Source organism: Pleurodeles waltl, chromosome 9 (assembly GCF_031143425.1).
Source record: "Pleurodeles waltl isolate 20211129_DDA chromosome 9, aPleWal1.hap1.20221129, whole genome shotgun sequence".
Lineage (NCBI taxonomy): Eukaryota > Metazoa > Chordata > Amphibia > Caudata > Salamandridae > Pleurodeles > Pleurodeles waltl.
This window is the reverse complement of record NC_090448.1, coordinates 1105255876-1105275765: the sequence shown is the minus strand read 5'-3', so window position 1 is coordinate 1105275765 and position 19890 is coordinate 1105255876.

Sequence of the window (19890 nt, the reverse complement as noted above, 5' to 3'; positions counted from 1 at the left end):
TTATGGAAGGAATAGGCCACACGGACTGGCATATAGCCAGGCACTGCTGCCAACCCCGCTGTGCATGGCCAAAGGCTGTTCTTGGCGTGGGTTGGGTGCATATAGGAGGTGGTGGCCAGCACACACAGCCAAAGGCTGTACTTCACACAGGGTTGGGTGCTTATAGATGGTTGACTGTGGCCAAAGACTGTGCATGGCATGGGGTTGGGTGTTTATAGGGGGTTGGCTGCAGAGCCTGGAGCAGGGCAGGCTCTGCCACCTATCTCTGCTGCACACGGTCAAAGCCTGTGCGGGATGGGGTGCTTATAGGCAGTTGGTTGCAGCCAACCCCCAGCCATGTGCGGCAGTGGTAGGATTAACACACAGTAATATAAAGTATATAAGTATATATATATATATATAACAACACCTACTGGTGGGTAGTTATAGTTAGGGCCTAGTTTCCATAGGAAAAACATTTTCTGTTTTGCTAATAGCTTTGGCGCCGTTTAAAGAATCTTCCTGAAACTTTCAAAAACTAGTTTGCATTCACTTTAGCAGTTGTCTGAAAAGTTTTGGGGTGATTTATCAAGCAGGGCTGAGAAAAATAGGGAGGGGGCAGAAACACATTTTCCCTATGCAGTTTCCCATAGGGATTTGAGACCTAAATACAGCCCGAACCGCTAGACGTAATCACACCAAATGTGGCAGAAAGCTAGATCTTGGAACAGAAAGATTTATTTTTTTTGTAATTTGGTGTAAATCTGTATGGTCATTTTGGAGTTATTAAAGAGAAAAGATGTATGAAATTTCGACAGGGTTCGTGCGCCAAGAGCAATACCCTGATGGCTGGTCACAAACTAAGAGAAAAGGTGTGGCCGCCATTTTGTGTAACGGCACTCAGTCCTGAGTGGGAGTGGGGGAAATAAAAATTAAAACAGAGAAGGAGTCAGGGTAGAGGTACCCTGAACACATGGCACTAATGGAGGGGTATGTGAGGGGTCCTCATGGGCAAGAAATTCCCCTAAAACGTTTTCTGGGGGTGCGCAAGGATCGTCAGATCCTCCGGAGTGATCCGCACAGCCCATGAGAATCTGTGATAGACCCAATTAAAAAAAACATACACCCATTCATAGATCCACTCACACACGTACTCAGACCCACAAAGCCACTATCATCCCCAGTCACAGACCCACATAGCCACTCACATACTCTATCACACACCCACAAAACCACATCCAGTCACAGACCAACACAGCCACTTGCACATCCACTCACACACCCATTCAAAGGCCAACACAGCCAATCACACACACACTTACCTACATACACACCCAGTCACTCACACACCCACTCAAAGACCCACATCGTGATGATGGCCTCATACGGGGGTTGACTGAAAGCCCCTGCTGCACACAGCCAAAGGTTGGATAAACATTTGGTAATTAAACATTACTTTACATTAACTAAAAACCTAGAAATTCAGTAAGAAAACCAAAGGTTTCAGTGACGTTATAGTTAGGAAAAATAAATTAAAAAAACCATAGAAATTCACTAAAAAACAAATGTTACAGGGACATTATAGTTAGGTTCAGATTTTACACACACAAAACCATAGCAATTCATCAGTTAGAGCTATACATATTTGAAGAAACTTTAACACATGCCCTAAGGTAACTAGAACTTGCACCCTCGCCATGCACTGCTAATTACCCCATGTATTACATCTGTCATTACATCTTCTATGACATCATTGATAATATTACTACAACATTTGCAATAAATGTATGGATGAGAAATGTTCGGGCCTGCCCTAAAATTGCAAAATCAATAAAATTCTTTCTTCTTCCTCTTTGGATACATAATAAAAAATGAAGCTCTTTACCAAAGGTGTTCTAGACCCTGGTCTATAAAATCAGAAATCTCCATCCAAACTGACGGAGACCACTTGCCCTGTCATCAGTTGCTTTGTTATATCATTCTTAATTTTGCATCAGCCTAAGGCACACCATAAGGCTGTCAGACAAACACTGTATGATGCAGCAAAGGTTGGAGGGTTTTCGGTGAAGCACAAAGATACGAGAGCCATACCAATTCAGTTACACAGAACATGTGACTAAGTTTCACAATTATTATTTTCTAAATCACATATTTCTATATATAAACCAGGCCACTTTCAGTCTGCATTTCCCCCTATAAACATTGATGTTTCAACTCTTGCCTCAAAATATGAACACTGCTCATCCAAACTATGTATTATGTGGGATGAGGAGTGGAAGATGAAACTGAGATGTTTCATTTTGTAGTTATTTCAATATTTTTTTTCTTATTGTGGTCCTATCTCAGAGACAATCCAATAGTCTTGTTAAAAGTAGGCCTGTGCAGATTTTGCGTAGCCATGCTACTCGGAACTCTCTCAAGTCGCAAAAAACCTCTATTGTGTTACATTGAGCTCCGCTAGCGGGCAGATTTTTTAGTTGCACCCGCTAGCGTGACGTTCAACATCACTGGCAACATGAAGTATGTCCTCACATTGGAATTCTCAGGTGAACGGCACCACGCGGTTCGCATAGGCGTGGCCATCTAGGTTTTTTTTTGCTTATTATGTTGCTGGGGCCAACTTGTATATCCCTCTATATCTGTCCCATCCCACACTTTAAAACCTATTTTCCACGAGTTTCTGTTTATCATATTATCTTTTCTTTTTGCGTTTTTCATTTTAACTTTTCGCCTAATTTTTGTTTTTTTGCTACTTTTTTTTTCCACCTTCCTTCTTCCCTATCTCTCCCCCTAAGTGCCTAGCGCCATAAAGCAAGAGAGCGGCAGTGCCAGGACCCAACCACCACCGTCAGCCACCTTCCTTGCGGGCAGCGGTGACTGAAGAGGTGGAGCCCGCACCACTTGTAGGTAGAGATGGCTGTTTTATGTGCAGCACCACCTCCACTCCACCTTGGCAGCAGGTGGTAGACCCGGGTCTCTGGGAGCGCCAGCAATGCTGGGAGAGGGTGTGCCAGGCTGTGCTCCACAGCTCTGGGGTCCGGCGCATCCAGCAACAGCTTACACACCAGTGGGCCATGAAACGGACCTGCTCGACATGCTAGGCGCAGACATTGCGGGGCTCGGTGTTTTAATTAATTATTAGTTGTGTTCTATGCTAAAAGTTTCTTCCCAAATAGCAGGCATGCAGCTCACACACAGGTAAGTTGACTTTGTTACAAATGTATTGTGTGATTGTCATCTAGACAGGAGCTTGGCGCTACCTAATTGTACTTGTTTTTGGTGCTTGCTTAGGCTGATTACTCCTCCTGTGCTCTGTCTAAGATAGTCAAAGTTAATATTAGAATTAGTGAGTTAACATGTTCTCTCATTTCTCTGTGCCTTTATTTTTTGAAGCTTGTATAGTGCCAACTGCCAAGCAGTTTCCTAGTGATTTGTAGTAGTTTTGCATGCATGCATCCAATCTATGCATTGAGAGATTAAGAATGAGATGGGAACTGTAGAAGTCATTCATTGCAATTTATTTGGAATAAATAAATATACTAGTCTATCTGTATCTTCCTTTCTTCTGCTTTGTCAATGAGCTTTCCTTCTCCTGTTATGTATCTTATCTTGTGGAGTGGTGGTAAGGCTCAGAGAACCCATGTACTGAAGCTTGCATGACCATGTAAGGTATTCTACTCATGTTTTGTGAGAAGGCTTTCTTTTTCTTGCTCCAGCTCAATCATTAAAAAAAGGGAAAAACTGTGTTTTTGAACATGGTCATGTAATTGTTTGTACCCTCCAATTTTTTGTATGTATTATTAGTATACTAGCAGTTGATGACTGTGCACCATGGTTGGAAGAATGAGGAGGATGGCCCCATTTCACTAGCCAACCAAGACCATATGTCCTTCACTGACCAATTCTTACACTGTTTTATTTCTCTTGAAAAACTCAGATTCATCAATAGCTAGTTCTGCAACTCCATTACCAAAAGATGTTGTTTTTATTTTTACTCCACTACCTGGCTTTAAAAAAAATTGCCAACCAACAAAATGCCCATCTGATATTTTCATAGACGAGAAGTCTGTAACCGAACTATATTGATGTATTGTGGTTGTGTTTTGCTATTACAAAAAGAAAAACAGTAGGGGGGGAAGTGTATCTGGTGTCTAAATTGTGTAATGCCCTTTTCTAGCTGCACTGACCGCCAGTGCTGGGGCCAGCAGTGCAGGCGCGGCTGCAGGAGGGGATGAAGGAGGAGTCTCGGCATCAGCAGTGGCAGGCGGTGGTAAGTCCTATTGCTTGCTTTTTGACAATTAGTATTATAGTCAACTACAAGGGTGTACTAGTGTTGTTGACTTACTCGCCAACACCCTGCTTTAGCAGATGCAGGGGAGTTAAGTATTAATGGCCTCTACTATCTGCAACTAAGCAGACTAAGGTTCATAAAATAAAGTTGAACTATGTGGTGTTTAGAAGATGGAAAAATAAAGGATGGGTGAAATATAATATGAGTGACAGGATGTGTGGATGAAAGAGTGCATAATAATCATATAGGTGGGTGATGAGGATGAAAGGATGCATGGGTGGGTGAAGGATGGATGAAAGGGTATATGGGTGGAAGGATGCCAGCCCAGGTGGGTGAAAGGGTATGGTGAAAGGATTCCATGCCTGGATGGGCGAACAGACTACTTGGGTGGGTTAGATCTCTTGAATGGGTAAATGGATGTTCGTAAAAGATTAGTACAGAGCCATGTTTGGAATTTGGATGGTTTTAAATGGCGAAGGACTGGATGCGAGAATGTAAAGCGTAAATGGTGTGTATCAAAGCCCAGGGTGAAGAATAAGAGTATTAGAACAACACATTTACAGTGATGAATAGATAAATGCTTGGAATGAAGAAATAAGGGAGCTCTTTTGCACATGAGCATTCGTCTCACCTACTTTACTTGCTTGGAATAGGTTTTGTCAAAGGTTTGATTCAAAGGGTTGGATGGTATTTCAGAATGTTCCCTTGACTCACAGTATTTTTCAAGTGAGGCAAGTAATATGTATCCCAGCATTTATTAACCATCACCTCGCTTCCTCACTATGACCCTTCACCAGTGCCAACTATGATGAACTAACAGTTGCATAGTTCAATTCAGCAAAATCGGCACTGCAATGTTGGCTGTGCAATGTGCATCTGTCTGCTTAAGTTAAGTTAATGTGTCAAACACTTTTCAATGCATGCAATGCAAAAACAAGGTGTGTTTCCCTTTCCTCCCAGTGCCCACTGGGTCAGTCGCTTCCCAGACCTTCACTCCCTGAATCTTTCTTAAGTTCTATCCCAGACTTCTGAATAATTTGAAAAGTCCAATCTTTGCTTGCGTCACATTTTTCTAGCCAAGTGATATGAATAGAATTCATTATGGCTTCCATAACAGATTTACTTCTGATTTTTCCCTTTCAACATTTGCCAACCACAGTGAGTCACACTATTAGCCAAACCTTAGGCACATGATGATGAAGAGGAATTGATTGATCAGTAAAGTGTGTACTCTACCTCCCCATCCTAATCCCCTCTACTTTACCCTGCATTTGAGTAAGTTAAGAAGGTTCTTTTCCTTACTGCAAAGCAAATGTATTTTTTGGGAAAAAGTAGTTATGACAAAGCGTGGTGGAGGAGGGTCATGAGGACCGTGAATAAAGTGGTACTAAGTAAGTGCCTTGATTTTCCTGAATGGGATAGTCTGTGACAAATGCGCCAAATAAAAAAAAATAAAAAAAAATATATATATATATATATATATATATATATATATATATACATACACACACACCATTCCTTAATTATTTCCCTGTACTGCAGTGCATCGCTTTTCCCACAGTCTACTTATGGCAGAAGGATGTCTGCATGACTGATTTTATTATACTACGAGGTGTTTTTCATTCTTTTAGTATTCATCGGCCTTGTAGTCTGGGTACAAAGAAGGATGGGCCATTGGAATAAGATAATTTTCTAGTACAGCTGCCCCAGCTGCATAAAGTAACAAGTACGAGTAGAGCACAAACTGCGCTAGCAATGCCACCATTCATTTTGCAGAACAGGAGAGAGAAGAATACTTGAACTTCATAGTGCATAATGGGTGTTTGCGACAATAATCACCTTAAAATTGAATGGCCTGAGGTGACAGACAAATGTACTGCTACTGTGCCACTACATTACATGATCTTAAAACAAGTATTTTGCTCAGAGCATTGTTTATAGTTTCTCTTTTTTCTTCCTTGATTAAGCTATTCCTGCAAATCCACCATCATGGCAGGAAATAGCAGCCCGGCCAGGGTGGCAGAAGCTGGAGGCCATATGGGCAGAGTACCAGTGGCTGGTGGTCCTCGAGGAGGAGGAGGAGATGGCAGCAGCAGTCGCTGCCAGTACCGAGGGCCCCAGCCAGGCCCCAATGCCTCCAGCCCGACTACACCAGCACCCCAGTTCCAGGGCAGTCGCCCGCCACTATACCATCCCTGCTGGCCGATCCCCCATGGACACTGTTTTCCAATGCTGCGTCCTTCGGTGGCTGGCACTGTTAGAAGCCCAGCAGGCAAGCATCGAGGGGCTCCTCAGACAAACCCTGGCCAACTTTTAGTGCCTTCTTTGGTCAATTTTTTAACTTTTTATTTTGGTGGGTGGACTTGTTGTGGGTGGAGAAAGTAGGAATGGGTTTTTGCAGGACCTTTCTACTTTGTTTTGTGTTGTATCATGAACAATTTGACAGGTTGTTTTGAGGACATTGGTTGGGGAAAAGGAAATATGTTTGGGCAAAGGGACATCTGTTTGGGGTAGAGGTGGGCCAGTTGTGGGTGGAAGGGGTAGGGATTTATTCTTCGTTGGGGGCGGGAAAAAATAAATAAGTACAGTGGTTTATGCCTAAAATCTTTTTTTAGGTGTTTTACTTCACACTGCTGCCTTTAGGCAGCAATTTTTTTAATGTGCTGATAGTTAATTCCTTTTAGAGCAGCATGTTTCAAAATCTGCTGATAGTGTATAGCAATTTATGCGGTTAGGTACCCCTGTCCTACTGCTCTCTCAGTCTCTGTAGTGCATTCTGCAAAATTTGAACCATAGGAGTGGGACAGAGAGATTTGCTGTGGCCAATTATATTGCCTAAATTAAAAGTACAACAACAATCCATAGTTCTCTTACTTGAACAGATGAAGTGAGGGCTACTTGGTTTCTCAAGGTACCATGGTGGTGTAAAAGTAGCATGCTAACGCACTAGCAGTGAAGGCATCGGAAGCAAGGTCCCACTCCACCTAGGTGAACTCAAATGAAGATCCTGCACACTGAGTTGACATTGGTCCTACCACATCCACCCCACCAAGTATGTGATTAATCAATGGTGTAAATTATAAGTAACACCTCAATACATCACACAGCCCGGGGAAAGAGGATTAGGGATTTGATGAATGGTTGGGAAAGGGGTTCGGAGAAAGGTGTGACAAAAAGACAAACACTACACAAACACAATATTCATTTTGAAATGATGTAATTTTTAGCTATTTTTTATGATTTTAGCTTGTTTTAGTCCAGAGCATTTTTAGCTTGGATTAATTCACCTTCTGTGGCGTCCTCCTATGGCGTCATAGTTGTTACAGCAATGGGGAGGGTGTAGTAAATCCTATCTTGTTTTTAATTGGAAACAGGAGTTAGCTTAGCCTTCTGGCTTGCCGACCTGTGCCCCCGTCACCCAGTGACTTTTACCCTATTTAGCTTGCTCGGTTTTAGCGCGATTATTTAATTGTATGTTTCCAAGATGGCTGCCTTGTTTCTAGTCAGGCCAATGTTTTAGTTTCACATTATCAGTGCCACCACACTATGGTGTCAATATCAAGCGACAAAGATAAACAACCTGTAGGTATTCACATTAGGTACTTTCCCTCTTCACGCCTTCGAGGGAATTGTTTACATAAATTGCTGCCCCAAGCATGTCTTGTTATCTATAGTTTGGGAACAGGCCTACGTCAGGGGTCCGAGCAGATCTGTATAAATGCACCTCACTTAGACAGATAGTCAGAGGGACTCCGACTAGTTGCCATCGCTGCTATCAATGCTACACGTCACCTTGACTCTGACCCAGTATTCGTGTCCCTTTGGAGTCTGAGCTAGAGACCTCATTCCAAGGTAACAATGGTTGGGGGCTCTCCTCATGGACATGACATTGGCAGATTAGGTTTAGTACACCTAGCTCTCTTTTAGATTAGAGATTAGGTTCATCATAGTAGGGTATTAGGACATATTTCACATCTTATGTCATTTCATGTTATTGCAAGATGGTGGGGATCTTTGTATTAATGACTCGCGTCTTCACAATTCTGTTTCATTACAGCCCATGCAACTTATCGTAGATTGCAGTTTTGTTAATAAAACATATTGAAAACTTTACTGCATCTCCTTCATTGTCTGTGTTTGATTGAGACATGTTGTTCATGTGAGAAAGGGGTAATCTCTGTTTAACCATGACACTCCCTGAGATGTCACACTCGAGTCCATGCGTAATGGCTGCCACAAATCACCTTTTGCAAAAAAAATGGAGCACACTGCCTCACACTCCACCAAAAAGTTGCCCCCCAATGCATCTTGGTAAATGCAGACAGATTTGTTTCACATTAACAAAAGTAATCAATGTCTTTCATCTTAGTAGGTGCAGCAAGTGCTCTCTGCTGATGACGGCCGAAAGCCAGAAAACACGTGTCCAGAGATACGGCACTCGCTGCACCTACCTTAGGTGAAAGACTTTCTACAGTGATACGGCACTTGCTGCACCTACTTAGGGTGAATATGATTTTGAAAAATTCTCGCTATTTATATTTAAATGACTGCATTTATCATGATGCTTTGGGGCTATTTTCCGCTTGAATGCAAAGCAGTGTGCTCCCTTTTTCTTTTTGGATGTCTAAATGACTGCTCTCGTGAGCCTCTTGCTGATGAGCACTGGCGATGCACCTGTGCGCCTACTGAGTGGTACAAAAACCTGTGAAGACGTTTGGCGGTATTTCAGGTGACCCCTTCAGTTACATACGCACTCTGCTGATGACGGCCGAAAGCCAGAAACGTGTCCAGAGATACGGCACTCGCTGCACCTACCTTAGGTGAAAGACTTTCTACAGCGATACGGCACTTGCTGCACCTACTTAGGGTGCATAATATTTTGAAAAATTCTCGCTATTTATATTTAAATGACTGCATTTACCATAATGCTTTGGGGCTATTTTCCGCTTGAATGCAAAGCAGTGTGCTCCCTTTTTCTTTTTGGATGCCTAAATGACGGCTCTCGTGAGCCTCTTGCTGACGAGCACTGACGATGCACCTGTGCACCTACTGAGTGGTACAAAAACCTGTGAAGACGTTTGGTGGCATTTCAAGCGACCCCTTCAGTTACATACGCTCTCTGCTGATGACGGCCGAAAGCCAGAAACACATGTCCAGAGATACGGCACTCGCTGCACCTACCTTAGGTGAAAGACTTTCTACAGCGATACGGCACTTGCTGCACCTACTTAGGGTGAATAATATTTTGAAAAATTCTCGCTATTTATATTTAACTGACTGCATTTACCATGATGCTTTGGGGCTATTTTCCGCTTGAATGCAAAGCAGTGTGCTCCCTTTTTCTTTTTACAAATCACCTTTTACTGTTCGGGTTTTTGAGCCAGGAGGGTTGGTACGACAGTTGCTACTTGTTGTGTGACAGGTATAGTCACCTACAAACATAAGTACTGTCATCCTTGAACCAGCAGTCTTGCCTAGAGCAAGAGTCAAACTACGACAGCCTGTTTTAGGAGGAATAGAAAAAATGAAAATGTTTGACACAGATAACTTTCCATTCTGTCAGCCCCAGTCAGACCCAAGTTGTTATAATATATATCGCAAAATGTTTTGTCACCTATGTTTGCAAAATATAACATACTTAATCTTGGGGTGAAGCTAAAACTGTTCTAAAAAAATGATTATTGAAAGAAAAATGATACTAGTCAGTATTGCTAAATTGGGTGGTGCATCTGCAATCTTCTTGGATTGCCCCATCAATCTTCTTGGGTGCCTGCCTGAAGCGGTCCGATAAGGTAAGCATGAGTGTTATGGTGCAGGAAAAGAGACTTGCGGAGTGTTAAACAGAAATGATTATCAGGATATTGTAGAGTCAAAAAGGATTGAATGGAAGGTAAGCTTCATGAGGAGTAGTTTACCAAGATGACTCAGAGGTGGCAGAGCAAGAGCGAATACCTTTTAGCTCATTAATTTTATGACTGTGCGATCAATTAATTGAGAGCAATTACTACAACCAACAATCACAGACAAGTGGCTGTATGTATCGGGATGATCAAACTCACAACTGTCATGATCATCATAAGATTTAGCCTAGAGCATGTTCATAATGTGACATCATCCATCACATGTCTGTCTCCCCCAGTTTCCTACAACAGGCCCCCCACCCAACCACATAGTTTCAAGTTTCAGCTCGCAGACACACAAAGCAGCATTGCATTTCTCAAATCAAGTAATCAATGCACCTCTCACCACAACACAGATTGGAGGAGGCTTCTTAGTCTCATCACCCCATCCATGTTGATTTCCAAGAAGTTGATAACTTCCTTCTTCTAGCAATTGTCTACATTGTCAATTCACACTCTGATTCCTTCCATCACTCACCAGACTCTGATTAAAGATTATTATTTTCAAATCCATATCAACTGCTCCCGAGAGTTACGGTCTCCCAACCCAACTGAGATAGAGAGACCTGTAGCGCATAGCTGTGTTTATCAACAAGAGAAACATTGACTAGTTTTTTTTCTGGACTAGAATTTAAAAAAAAAAAAAAAAAAAAAGAAATTGATAAGTGTCAAAGGGGAAGAGAAAAAAAAAATCACCATCAGGAAAACAATTATCATCCATTATAATTATGCCACCAACATTGTGAATCAATCGCGACACGCAAATACAAGCAAGCGGAATAATATAGTTAAACAATAAACACCTACTCTCACTATCTGCCACCACACAAACCATATCAACATTGAAACAAGTATCCCTCATATCATTTGTTGAGGCATAACATTTCTTACCTGTTCCAATCAAGCATAGTGGCACATTGATTATCCTATTCGATTCAGGAAACAAAACACACATTAGCAAGTAAGTTGTAAATCAAATATCTGGGGCAGTTATGCTATGGAACAAAAAGAAAGGATAGGTACAGAATGGAGGCAGGCATTGTCTCTCAAATCTCCTTGAAGTGACTTTTGGGGGGGGGGGGGCTTCTTCATACATATGCCTAAAACAGTTGTGGTTCATTAGTCATTTAGGCAGAAACAAACAATATAAAATAATAAGGTTTCCAGCTAGCTATATTCCTTTTTCTTCCTCAAAGCAGTTCATCAATAGAAGAAAGTAGAAAGTTCTATGGTGCCCCTGGTGTAGTGAGGGAGTTAGAGTTCATCCTCAAACTCAGGAGGTTCACCCAGAAGTTGGTCAGCTAATACACTACCATGACCTGAGTCTGACCAATCTCCCTCCTCCTCCTCCTCCTCCTGTTGTAGTTCAGGAATGTTGGAATTTGGTGGTATAACGTGCTGATTCATTTTGACCATGGTCAATCTCTTGATGTCTTGGGGCAAGAGACTGGTTCTCATCACTGTGACAACTGCACCAGTTGCACTGAACAGATGCTCAGCAGACACACTGGCTACAGGGCAAGACAGATACTTAATTGCCAGCCTGCTGAGCACTAGCCAATGGCACCTCTTCCCATACCAATACACCAATTGGTTTTGATCCACATAGACCTCCATTGGGTCATCCAGGTAGGCCTGGACCATCCTCTTCATAGTCATTGGTACTCCACCTTGCTCGACCTCTTTTGTCTTTGCCTCTGCAGTGAACTTAAGCCCTGCCTTTAGAAACCAATCAAATGCAGATTTTGGGGCTGCTGCTCTTGTTCCTGTTGTTTCTGGTGTTGATTTTGGCTGCTGTGAGCCAACAGCACTGTCCGCAGGCTTTATGGAAGTTTTAGGCTACACCCCAGAACTTCTGCCTGTAAGCGGGTCTCTAATTTCCAGCCATTCTTTTTCTAGGTCTCTGGCTTGCTCAGCAATCCATGTCTTGTAGGTTGAAACAACCTTGTCTGAAAAAGGAATGAAAGTGGCCACTAATTGTTTGTACTGTGGGTCAAGAATTGTGGCACAGATGTAATGTAATGACACAATGTCTCTTTGCAGCCTTGTGTTAACAGATAAGCGAGGGATTAGGCTCTCCACCAACTCCTCTGCATCCGGTTTTTCATCCGCACCTGCGCACATTTCCAACAGCTCCTTTAGCTGTTTCTGCAGCATATGCACCAATAAGATAGCTGGACCCATGGTACAGTCCCCCTTGCTGACTACCCCTGTGAAACTTTCAAGAGGAAGCAGTATCTCTGTCAGGCATTTGACCAGGCACCATTGCTCCATCTCAATGGTCATGCCTTTCACAGTTGCATCCCCTCTTTGCATGACATATTCATTGATCTGTCTGTACTGCTCAAACTGACATTGCAACATGTAATAAGCAGAATTCCAATGTGTTGACACCTCCTATATTACAGCTTTAACTGGCATTCTATTATCATGCTGGATAATCCTCAACAGCTTGCGGGCTTTAAAAGAATGGCACAGCAATTCAAAGACCTTGTTGTTAGTCATCCAAGGTGTTTGCAGCTCTATAGGATATCTCCATGGCGAACATAGCCACTGTTGCATGCTTCTGAGCACCATTAAACATTTCAGCAGTGTCATCATGTGCAGATATCATTTTTCTAACCCCCACAAATGAAATCCAGTGTGCAGTGATGCACATGTAATCAGTGGCTTGGCAACTGATTCACATATCTGTCGTCAGGAGGATTGTGTGGATGGCACTCTGCTGCAAAGCTTGCCCAACCAATTCCAGCACATTGTGATGTAGCACTGGAACAGCAACTCTGGCAAAATAGGTCTGGCTGGGAACATTACGTTTCAGGAAAATAGCCGCCACAAATTCTAGAAAACCCACTCCTTCCACAAAATAAAAAGGGAGGCAGTCCAATGCTAACATTTTGGCCAGCTTCCCATTGTACAAATATGCCGTTGGGCTGTTGCACTCGTACTGCCCCTCCTGCCTGAACATGGCAGTAATAGTAGTCTAGATTTTTTCCTTTGCTGGTGCCACTGATGCAGGCAACTTCAAAGCATAAAGTGGTGGTAGGCTCAGTGTGCATCTCAGGGGGGGCAGCCACTATATGTTCTTACCTTGGTGTTTTGACCTGACTGAGTCTTACTGTACCATTGCAATGTTGCTGATGTGGATACTGATACTACTGCACTGATTTGTGTAACAAAATGTCACCCTCTTCTTCACCTTCCACCATGATCGTATCAGATTGCCTGCTTTCAAAGCCTTCACTAACACCACTTGCAAGCTTTTCGGCGCTAAGGTGCCCCTCCCAGAGGGTTGCGTGGTGTTTTCTCAAATGGGTTGCTTGGCCTCCAGTTCCATAGTTTGTACCAAGCTTACCCTGAAACACTTGCTCAGCAAAAGGAGAATATGGCAATGTTTGGCTCCTTTTCACTAACCGTCAAGAAGTCCCAAAATGGAGAGGTCAACTTTCTAACACTGGGGCCCTTGTCTGAAGGATTGGCGGTAGGTGGATGTTGTTTCGATAACGTTTGCCTCTCTGCAGTGCCACCTTCTACTGAGGTGGCTGTGGATGCAGGTCGCATGTGGGGCCTTGTAAATATGGAAGCTGGTGGAGGTGGTGGTATCTGTGCCAGGTTGAGAAGATGGGGTAATGTTTGACTCTACTGGGGCTGAGCCAACATCCATGATGACTGGCTTGTCGTCAGTCTCGTCATCCTCCTCATTTTCATCGATAACACTAAGGCTTTTGGGAACCTTCCTTTTCACTCCTTGCCTCTCCCTGCATGTCTCAGACTGAGGTGACATCCAAATGAAGTCTTGATCATCAGAAGGGGAGCTTGAAGAAGATGGCAGAAATCTGGAAGACATTGGATCTTGTGAAAGAGGGGCTTCTTCGGCTTCCTCAGAATGAAGCTCAACATCCTGATGTGCTCCTACTTATGGAGAAACTGCTATTGCTGACTGCAGCTGTTGTTGTCCAGTGGCCTGAGTTTCTGGCAACAATTGGGTACTACTGTGAGAAAGAAAAGTCCAATTCAACGTCACTGCTTGTCGATGTTGCTGTGATTAGAGAGGCTTCCTCTGTGCTAGACATGGGCTTGGGCCTATTTTGGAGTGGGTCTGCTGATGCGGGAGTGCTGCTCCCAGCTTGCTCCCCAGAGGCTGGTGCAGCAGGCATACATTTTAGCCCAAAAAAGGTCTGGGGCGACATACTAGTATGGGAAGCTTCTTATCAATGGCTGTTTTGCTGGTAGCCGCTTTCTTTGGAGCCATTTTAAAGCTGTCTGTTGGCAAGAGCACTTAGATTCACAAGTTGAAGAGATGGCCATGTGGCCGTGAGTGTGGTCACGCGTCATGACATGCACAAGCCTTATGTCTAGCAGTGATGTCTCTCTTTTCGCGCACCTAAAAGAAAACATGAAAGGAGACTGAAATGTGGCATTGTTGCAGTTGCATTAGTAGTAGAACTAATATCATTTAACGGCTACTTAGTTAAACTTAGAAATAATTATGAAATAATACAGTGTATCCTATCCATTTATAAAACCACACTAACATTAACTTTCATTATCATGTATACTAATGAAGGTTAAGAAAGAGAAACAGCTACAGCATGCATAATTTAACTGTTAGCTTTATCTGCATCAAGTTGTCATGTGGCACTCAGGGAGGTGCTGGTGACAAATTGAATAATAATTCTTCAATAATGTCATGTAGTATGGCAGACCTGGGGCTAATGGGCAAAATGAAAATAAAAAATAAAAAATTGTAAATTATTTTTAAAAAATTGTAATTTTTTTTAAAAATTGAAAATTATTTTTTTTTAATTCAAAAATTAAGAAAAATATTAAATAATTCAATATTACTATACTGTTATTATGAAATGAAATAAAGTTAGCAAAGAAGTATTACAAAAGAAGAATAAAACTTTTTAAAAATATGATTCAATAGCTGATGTACTAGGGGAAGGGAACTACCATGAAAAAACTTAGGGATTTGGAAGGCAAGGAGCGGTGAAGGTAAAATATGCAAAAAAAAAGTATATAATAAAAAGTAAAACACTGCTCATACAGTACACTTAGTAATTAGCATTGAGCTAGTAGGCCTGAATAACACAAAATGGCTGCCAGCCACATGGCCAAACAACAACTAGCAAGGAGGCATGGCCACCGCAACAAAGAAGAACATATGCAGGTCTAAAAGCACACGGGCTGCCTACACCAAATGGTCGTCAGCCACATGGTCAAACAACAACCAGCAAGGAAGTTTGGCCACCACAACAAAGAAGAATACATGCAGGCCTAAAGCACACTGGCTGCCTACACAAAATAGCCACCAGCCACATGGTCAAACAACAACCAGCAAGAAGGCATGGCCACCACTACAAAGATCACATACATGTCTAAAAGTACACTGGCTGCCTACACAAAATGGTCACCAGCCACATGGTTAAAGAACAACCAGTAAGGAGGCATGGCCACCACAACAAAGACCACCACATGCAGGCCTAAAGCACAGTGGCTGCCTCCACAAAATGGCCACCAGCCTTATGGTCAAACAAACAGGATGAATAGAAAACTAAAAACACATATAGGTATAGGACTATAATTGACTATACAAAAAGGGCCCCAGGCCACATGGCATGGGGAACAAAGACAAATGATGCCTCTGACAAACACTAACGCACTGGCCAGACAAAAAAGGCATTGGTACAGGAGAAAAAAACAGCATTAAGTCAGTAATTCTAAAAATGAAAATTAAAGGGGCTAAAGATTTTACAACAACAACACACATCAGACAAAGGCATCAAGTACTATTACCCACCATACACTGTCTGCAGAAGAAAAAGTGAAATACCGCCAAACAACATTTTTCTCAGCTTCTGGGGTGGTGGGTCGGTCGTAGGTTCTAGTGCTGGGTTGGTTTTCCAGGAGGAAGCTGATGTAGATGTATTGGATCTTGCGTTGGAAGAAGGTGGCGAGTTTGTCTCCCAGGTCTTGGGAGGGATTTGTGAACTCATGACTGAGAAAAGTTCCTTTGTGTTGTGTGTGGAGGAGTTGATGTGCTCCCGGAGTGCGTTCTTTCTTGCGTTCTTGATGTGTCGTCAGTGGGTGGCGGTAGTGCTTGCGGCGCTGAAGGAGACAAGGTCCTCGCTGGTTTGGCTATTCCTCCTTTTTTTCAGTGGTTCCCAAACTGTGTGCGGCGCCCTGGTGCACCATCAAAACTAGCCAGGGGTGCTGCACACAGTTTGGGAACCACTTAGCTATTTCCAGTTCGGACACAATAAAACTATAGCCAGTGGTTCCCAAACTGTGTGCGGCGCCCCTGGCTAATTTTGATGGCGCACCAGGGAGCCGCGGCTCCCAATTTGGGAACCACTGCTCTAGGTGCCTGCAGGTGCGTTTGGATTCTTGGAGTTCGGTGGTGAACCAGTTGGCTTTCTTTGGTATGCGCTTGGCCGATGTCAGCTGGAGGGGGCTAGAGTATTCGGTGCATTCAGTGATCCATCGAGATTGCGTGTTGTGGTATTGGCATCATCGGATGGAGGCGGGATGGATTTGGTGAGAGTTGTGGTGAGTTGCTCATTGGTTATTTCATTCCATATCCTGTGGGGGGCCCTAGGGGCCTGGTTGCGGCTACTGGGTGTGGTGATAGTGAAGTGTAGGCAGCGGTGGTCGGTCCAGTCTGGGGTGGAGATAGTCTCAATGATAATCCGGTTGCTTGAGTAGAAGGCAGTTGATGGGGTTGTGGTGGGTGTTGGTGTTTCTGGGTGTGGGGAGTGCCTTATGGTTGTTGTGGCAGGCACTGAAGTTGCAGCTCCTGCACGAAAAAGGTCTGTGGGTGTCCTTGGGGGATGTGGTGCAGCAGTTGCTGAGACATCCGGTTTTGAGGTGGTGGAGGGTCACGGCGTCGTAATTGATGCTGGCTAGGGGATGGCTTGTAGGAGATTCAGGGTTCCTGGTGCTGGGCGCGGTCCGGGTGCAGATGGGCTTGCCTTTGGTGCACCAGCAGCGCGCCCGCTATGTGGCTGCCATTAAGAAGAGGAGGGGTTTGGGGATCCGGTACGCTGGGAGGGCGGGAAAGGCATTTTCGCTGGGGTGCAAGAGCGGCGCAGGAGGGAGAGGGTCAAGGAAAGGACAGAAAAAGAGAAAAGAGATGGAAAAAGCCAAAAGTAAAAATGAGTGAAAGAAAAGGCAGAAGTGTAGAAGCAGGAGTAAAGGAGAGATAGAGAGATACTTGTCGATGGCCACTAGACCAAAAGGGATGAGGTGCAGGCAGGAGCCTGCAGGTGGAGGAGAGCCTCTAACAGAGTCGGGCAGGCTCTCATTTCATTCCCAGGCAAGGCAGAGGCAGCAGCAGCCAGAGGAGCTGGAGAAGCTAACCAGGAGGTCAATGTAGTTGCCCTCACACCGCCCTGTGGCCGCCATTAAGAAGGGGATGGGGCAGGTGGTCTGGTCAGCTGGGAAGGTGAGAAAGGTGCTTCACAGGGGAGGGGGGCAGGCTGCAGGGGCAGGAGCGGCATGGGAGGTACAGGGTCAAGGAAAGAACAGAAAAAGAGAAAGGAGATGGAAGAAGCCAAAAGTAAAAACAAGTGGAAGAAAAGGCAGAGGTACAGAAGCAGGAGTAAAGGAGAGCTAGAGATACTTCTCAATGGCCACTAGACCACCAAGGATGAGGCGCAGGCAGGAGCCTACGGTTGGAGGAAGGCCTCTAACAGAGTCAGGCAGGCTCTCATTTCATTCCCAGGCAAGGCAGAGGCAGCAGCAGCCAGAGTAGCTGGGGAGGGCACCAGACTCTGACAAGGAGTTCAGTGTAGATTTTAGCTGCTTCAGCTTATCCACGTTGCAGGAGCAGTCGATTGCGCCCACTCGAATACGTCACAAAAGATGCACCTAAATTGAATGGCGCGGTGCTAACTCTCACCAGCAGGTATAAAATCTTGCTTGTGCATGCAAAAGACAAAGTCTTTCGTCTCACTTCCCACACGTAAAATGACAGTAAGTGAACCCCAACGGGGGAAAAACAGAAAAAAATCTATTTTGTGGTATGCAAAATCTCTTGGTAACCCTGCGTTCTCCGTGGAACGCAGTGTTGACAAGTTCCGCAAACTCTGCCAGCGGAGTGGAGTTTTTCGCCCAGGCCTAGGTAAGAGGCCAAATTTAAAACCACAAACCTCAGCCCTTTTAAAATGTGGGCTTCCCGGAGAACCCACTTGGTTCAGACTCGTATCGATTACAAGACTTTTCTACCTACTATGCTCTCAAAGAAATCATGGTCTATAAACAGACTATATCCTCACACTTCAGTCTAACTTCTATTCCCATCTATCTGCAACAGCAGATGTCTTGCAGTCTCATAATGCCACATTTCCCTCAAGGAAAATGTTCTCTAAAACACAAGGATTCTCACAGATCTGGGGACTGTAATGAGCCAAGGCAACAGCCCAGAGTGGTAATTTTTCACTTATGATTAATACTGACATGGATTTAATTGATGGACTGAAGAAAAACACTAGTGTAATATAGCAGGATTATTTTGGAAAGGGTGTCCTGCACTGATCACATTTCCATACCCCTAATGCCCCAGGATCAACTATGTAGCATATAAAAGCAGACATTTCTTGCATGTCTGTTGCTTCTGGTCATCAGGAAACCATTAACAACTCATTATAAACAAATATTCTAATCAACCGGCATCATCACACTCCTTTTTGTCAATTTACTAGTGGGACACCAGAACTTCTTTTCTAGTTACCCAGTGTTTTAAAGGAACAACAAGGCTCATCTTGAGTACATCAAAAAGAACAATACATATTTTGAAAAGTATTTAACCACAGCAAATGTTTTGGTCAGAACTGTAATTCAATTATATTTTATTGCTTAATTAATTGCTTTATTGCTTAATGCCTCATGTTAATAACTGTGTAGTTTATTTTTAAACACATTCTCATCCCCGAGCATCATTCATCTTAAACAGGACACCTTTTTACAAAAATATTTTTACCATTCTTGTGAAAGATGCTAAAGACAAAATGTGTGTATTAAATCATTTGGTTCCTTTACCAAAAAAGTTTATAAAACCAGTCACGGATCAAGAAATATACCTGGTTTTACTTTTTTCTATATATATATATAAAATCAATTTTTGTGGTTAGGTGTATCACTATTTAAAACAAAATCTATGCTTTAGAATCTTTCTTTGTTCTTCTAATTACATATAATCTGTGTGGGGGCCCAATAGCTTCAGGGGATGTTTGGGGTGTTACACCTCTCTAATAAATGTATTGTCTGGTAAAAAGTCAGATACTGGTGCTTTCAGTCGGGTATGTTAAGGTGTCTGTTGGATTTCACCAGGAAAATCTACTTACACACAGACTAAAACACACTCACACGCCCTCTATGTTTTGAAAGTCTTCAAAAATGTTTAATTTACAATATTTTGTGGTTTCTCTTACTTAGGACCCACACTAATCCACTTTCCTTTCACTTTCTGCTGCCCCTTAAGTCCCTCTCATGCATCCTGTTTGTTACAAAACGTATTTTAACATATTATTGGAAATTCTGAAGCTCACACCCACCAATCTTAATGGACGAGCTACGTTCCTGGATGTAAGAGGGTCAGACTGCAGCAATATTCAAGCAGGAAAAAAAAGAAGAATCTTGCTCTTAGTTTCCATCAAAGTGAGCCCTGCACTCAAGAGATTTTATCAACAAGATCATTCTCTGCAAAGCTCTGTGGGA